We start from the raw sequence: 6,367 nt of genomic DNA, 5'->3' as shown, positions 1-6,367 counted from the left end.
TCCTGCTGAGCTACACAATGTCCCATAGGTGGGAATAGCCACAAGAAAAAATGTTTCCCTGCTTTTGACCTTCATCCGGTGGGAACACCTTCCTGTCTTCCCTAGGGGAGCATTCAGACAGTGGGGGAGGCTAATCCAGAAACCATGGCCGATGTCTGCACTGCACAGACTGCTGTTCGAAGTCCCTGCGGCCGGAGGAGGAAGTGGTTGGGTTCTTGGGAGTGCTCTGGGTGTCTGAGGTGTTTGGATTGCTCTGCTTAGCCCGGGGAAGATAACCACTAACTCCTGACTTCCCCAGGGCATTCTGATTTTCCACACAGAACTGCACTCTTGTTCTATAAATGCTCATCTTGTCCTCTTCTCTTTGTCCTTTGTCATCGCTTCTTCTGAACCTGAAACAGCTGTGTGCCGTCTATTAACCTGTCATATTCATTGATCTCCTTACGAAATCAAACTGTGGTTCTAATTCCCCTGTCTGATCTTCGTTTACCAGAGCTTACTGACAAAATTGTCCCCTTGCAGAAGAAAAGTGCAATCTGGTTGCTTTAGCCCGAATATCCTCACATGCTGGATAGTCAATACATGATTTTCTGAACATTTTAAACTTTATGGCCTCATTGAAAATGAAAACGTTTTGCAGATAACTCTGATCTGACCTCCAAAGGCTGTATGAAAATACAACTAAAGTAAACCGGGAGATTAAGGAAGCTTATACAGAAAGGTATAAAGCCTTTACATTGACACATTTTTCAGCAGAAAATAGAGCGTACTTTGTAATTCATAAAATCTAATACAAACTGATAACTGATTTTCTCTCCTCTAATTTGTTGGAGAATGATGATGGCGGATTATGAAATCTCCAGCACAGTTTAAATTTCTGACAATGAAGTTGTAGTCATTCCCTTTTTTGTTTAAGAACCTCTGGAAATTCTCTATACCTTGATGACACTGTTTTTCAACCCCACGATGTCACGGTAAATGCATGATTTCTTTGCGAAAACTAGTTCTTAATTTTAAAATAAGTACCTCCTCATTAATTCACCATTAAACTCCCTATTCATTTTTTCATCTCTGAATTCTTTCATTATTCAGCACTAACACTGTGCTGAGAGCTTGTATTAGTCAGTGTTTAATCAGGATAGAATGAATTATTCTGGGCCTTTCAAGCAGAGAGAATTCACCATAGAAAATAAGTTAAAAACATGTTGGATGTTCATTGTTCATTGCAGCATTATTTATAATAGGCAAGACATCAAAACAGCCTAAGTATCTATCAATGGATGAATGGATGAAGAAAGTATGGTGTGTGTGTATATTACACACACACACACAATGGAATATTATTCAGCTATAAAAAAGAAGAAAATCCTGCATTTGCAACAACATGGATGGAGCTTGAGGGCATTATGCTAAATGAAAGAAGCTGAGACAGAAAGACAAATACTGCATGATCTCACTTATATGTGGAATCTGAAAAAATGGAGATCCTAGATGCAGAGAATAGGTTGGTGGTTGCCAGAGAGGTGAGGAGGGGGGTGGGGCAAAAGATGGTCAAAAGTGCAGATTTCCAGCTCTAAGTAAGTTCTGGGATGTGACATACAGCGTGGTGACGATAGTTAACGGTATTGTATTGTATATTTGCAAATTCCTAAGAAAGTAGATCTTAAAAGTTCTCATCAAAGGAAAAAAAATATAACTATACTAGGTGATTGTCGTTAACTAAATTTATTGTGGTAATCATTTTTCAGTATATACATTATCAAATCACGTATACTTTGGACTAATGTTATGTGTCAATTATATTTTAATAAAGTGGGGGGAGGGAGAAAAACCATTGGAAGGATTAAAATAGCCAAAGAGAAAAGCAAGTGGTTACTCAGAAATGGGAGCTGCTGCCCCCTTGGACTGAAGTTTGAGAGCTCAGAGGTCAGCGAGCTGGGGAGGTGACAGTGCCTCTGCTTGGCGGTCACTCTCTGCTGCCCCTGAGCAGGAAGCTAGGTGCCACCTCGCCTACCGATGCTGCTGAACACGCACCAGAGGTTTCTGTGGGTGAAGACCCCTGGCAGTCTTTCTAGAAAGGTTTAGACAGGCTGTTCCCTGAACCTGGAAGCCACCGTTCCTCCCTCCACCTGTCACCCACTGTCCTGCCTCCCACCACACACACTTGGTTAACTTTTCTATTTCTGAAAAAATCAGCTTGCTTTTCAGCAGCTAGCACAAGAAGCTAATGTTGGGAAGTCTCCAACGTCGTCATTCTCTTCTCTGTCCCTTATATTCTATACTCTGTCCCTTATATTGAACATCTTGTGGTATATCTGTTACTGGTGTACTTATTTGTCTATTTAAGTTGAGAGCTTCTCAAAGTTATATGCCTTTTTTAAATTTTTTTTGGTTTATACACTATGAACTAGCACAGATCCTATTAATTCTCAACTAATGTTTGTCAGATTTTTTCTAATTAAAATGAAATATGCAAAGACGCAGCACCGTGGTATATTCTGATGGGTCTGTCGTGCTGGATCAGGAATTGAAAAGTTCTCCTGCAGGTGACGAGGCGTCGGCGCCGCTCTGGGAGACTCACAGAGACACGACGTGACTTAGCGAGTCTGAGCGGCAGGCGGTTAAGATGGGGAGTGCGGAGGGCGCTGCGTGTCTGCGGCATCGGTGGGAGCTGAGCGTGTGGACTTCAGCCCGAGTCTCCGGCAGCCGCTGCTCTTTTCTCGCTGGGGACGTGGGAGTGTAATTTTCTCTTCATTGTGGAGGTGGAGCTTTTCTCAAGATTAAAAAGTATTCTTTTTAGAGCTTCTGAAGGTTTCTGGCTGACAGGCTGGCTGAGGTTTGATAATCAACCATTTATAATCATAAAATGTTCTAATTATAAAAAGTAATGTAGTCAGACATTCTAAATTATGTTCTCATTCACTGTGTCAAGTACCCTCTTAAAACATTTTTTCTCAGGCGTCCTACTTTTTTTTTTTATTATTATTATTATTATTATTATTACTATCGAAGTTCTTTTTTTACAACACAGAAAGCTGAAGAGAGTCTAACTTCAGAAACAGTAACTTAGAACAAATTTAAAGGTGTGAGTACAAGTGGTCCAAGATAAATCACAGTCTAATACTCTGCCTCCTAAATCTAAACTCATTTTTTTCTCCTGGAAAACCCTCTAAAGCACCAAAGTTAGATGTCTGTCTGGCTGAAAGTAAATAACAGTGATAACCCAGTGGTCCTTTCTGACTTGGAGATGGGCTCTCTGTTCCTCCCATAAGCCTTGTTCTCAAGACAGAGACCAATGTGACCTAGGCTAGTAGATTTCAAACCAGGTTCCCTAGATTCTTGATGATGCCTAAGGGTCCACCAAGGGGAGGACGAGAGAGAGAGAGACCATGCCGAGCTCGTCCTGCTCCAGCCTCACCAACCCCCTCAGCAGATCCACTCATTTTAAAAATACATTTCATTCTTTATAAAATGATATTTATGAGAGGAATTTGCTGTAAACATGAAAAACCGCTGATATGTTCTCCACAAATAATAAGAGAACATGCAATTGCTTAAAAGGCTGTGTGAGGAAGATTCCATGGATGTAGACTTAGAGAACCTCTCCTTCGATGTTCGATTTTTCTTCCAATTAGCTGTGAGGCCTTGAACAAGCTACTTCTCTGTACCTCAGTTTTCTCATCATGGATGCTGTGAAATTTAAAATTACTAAAGCTTTTGAGAAGTGGTTTGAAAATTGGAATATTCTATTCAAACAAGGGTTATAATTTTTTTCCAAAGAATGGGTCAGAACATTAATGAAATTCTAGAGGAACAACAATTATGTCGTTACTGATAAACTTTTCCGAATGCCTGTTGTGATGGTTAATATTATGTGTTAATCAGACTGGGCCACAGGGCACCCAGATAGTTGGTCAAACATTTTTCTGTTGCTTCTGTGGGGATTTTTTTGGATGACAGTAACATTGGAATCAGTGGACTTGATTGTGCTCCATAATGTGGGTAGGCCTCGTCCAATCAGATAAAGGCCTTAATGGAACAAACGCTGACCTTCCCCAGAGTAAATGAGAATTCTCTTGCCTGATGGTCTTCAGAATGGGACATCAGCTTTTTCTGGTTCTCCAGCAGCTTCTGGCCTTTGGCCTAGAACTGGGACAATGGCATTTCTGATTTTTGAACTCGCCAGCCTCCGTAGTTATGCGAGCCAATTCTTTATGTTAGATAGATAGGTAGATAGGTAGTAGGATAGATACATACATACATAGGTGGGTAGGTAGGTAGATAGATAGGTGTCCTTCTGGAGAACCCGGGCTAATACGCACACCGAAGTGATCTTCTCTATTCCTTGACACTCTTCCCTCCAGCCTAGTTCCCCTCTCCCTTGAAGGCGGATCAGACCGAGTGACTTGATTCTGATGAATGGAATCCAGTGGGAACGATGGTGTGGCTGGAGGATAAAAGGCACCGTAGCTTCCTTCTTATTTCCTCTGTTACATCCCTCTCTCTAGGGGAAGCAGCTGCCATGCCTTGAGAACGTTCAGGCAGCCCCATGAGGAACTGAGTCTGATGAGGAACTGAGTCCTCCAGCCACCAGCCTCGTGGCCATCTTGGAAGGAGACCTTCTGGTTCTTGTTAAGCCTTCAGAAGCCTGCAGCCCTGGTCGACATCCTCATTGCAGTTCCATGGGAGATCCTGAGCCAGAATCCTGCAGCTGAGCTGAGCTCATATCCTCGGCCATAGAAACTGCATGAGGTAACAAATGTTTATATTTTTTCAGCCACCGTGTTTTAGGGTACTTTGCTTTATAGCAATAGATAATCAATATACCTGCACTGAGTGTGCATTGCCTTGGACCCTCCATTCCTAGACTAGGTTTGTGAATGGTTACTGGGAGAGACAGAGGGTTCGTAAGGAAAATATTTATTCCATTTTGTATATGCACCAAGATATGGGAGAATGGCCAATATCCTATAAGCCAGAATCAAAATTTGAAGTGCCTTGTTGATCTGGGCAGGAAGTCAAGACAGCACAAATGCGGGTCAGTGAGGGTAAGGACAGAGTAGTGGGCCTTGGGGGGATGTAAACCCTTCATCAGCACTATGAGGAATGATTGGCTCTGTAAAAATGAAGGTCAAGCTCCTTGGACACTCAAAAGAAGTGTTCAATACATAAACGTTGATTGATGTTGATTTATTCTGAATGCCAACTGTGAGTCATCAGTGTTGTAATACAGCTTAAATTAATGTGAGTTGTGCCTGGAAAAACAGCACTTCAGCAGTGAGGACCAAAAAGAGCCATTCGGCCTCTCATTGGGCAGCTTTCCTGGTCCCACCGGCCACAGATGTCTGATCACTGAGAGGCAGGAGCTCCCTGGCCGGAAGATGAGTAATGCTTCAGGGAAGAAAAGTCTTAGATGGGAAGGCCTTTGGCAGTAGAACACGACCAATTGCTCTTGGTTTCAAGTGAGCACCTGGTTGATTTCTCTGTAGGTAGATTTGTGGTGTGCTTTGCAGAGATGCTCTGACAGACTCAGTAGGATGGTGGTGAGAGAGAACAGAGTCGGGGAGGGATGGCGAAAGAGACATTTGATGTGGTAGTTAGATGCAGTTCACACAAACATAGAGTTTAATTTAGTTTTAATACTCATTTTTATTATTCTCCTGATGAAAGCTTTGCCATGTTTCAGCTTCAGCAGAACAAATACAAGTATAATTTACATTCTGGGTCATGTTAGATTAATTTTTTTCTGTTTTGGAGATTGAGGCCCCCTGTGACGTATTGAGACACACATTGTTATTAAGTTGCTCTTACGTTCTGCTTTCCCTGGGAGAATTTTTATTTACACACCTTGTCCCAGTGTCATTATTTTAATTCCACCTTTACTCAAAAGGATCCTGATTTGAACAGTTAGTTACATGGCGGCCCACTTCCAGTCTTACTGGAGAGGTGGTATAGTGGAGAGGCTAGAAACACAGACTGTAGCCTAAAGCGCTCGGGGGGAAAACTCCCAGCTCTGCCACATACAGTCACGTGACCTTGGACAAATGCCTCATAGCTCTGTACTGTGGTTACTGAGAAGCGTGGATGATTATAACATCAATTCACATGGTGTTGGAGCGAGAGTTTAATGAGTTAATATGCATAAAGCCCTGCAGATAGTGCCTGACGTATGAAACTTTATAAAAACCTATAGGTTTAGTTAATAGGAAATATTCACAAAAATCTTGTAATGAAGTTGCTGTATGCCCCTTTGCAAATGAAGACACTGAATTATCAAGAGAGTAAGAAACTTTTCATAGATCAGCTAGAAGGTATTGGATACAGAATTTGGTCTTGACTCTGACCTTGAAGCTGGCACTTGTTAGAA

Source organism: Pteropus alecto, unplaced genomic scaffold, assembly GCF_000325575.1.
Source record: "Pteropus alecto unplaced genomic scaffold, ASM32557v1 scaffold35, whole genome shotgun sequence".
NCBI classification, from domain to species: Eukaryota; Metazoa; Chordata; class Mammalia; order Chiroptera; family Pteropodidae; genus Pteropus; species Pteropus alecto.
This window is presented reverse-complemented; position numbering follows the sequence as displayed.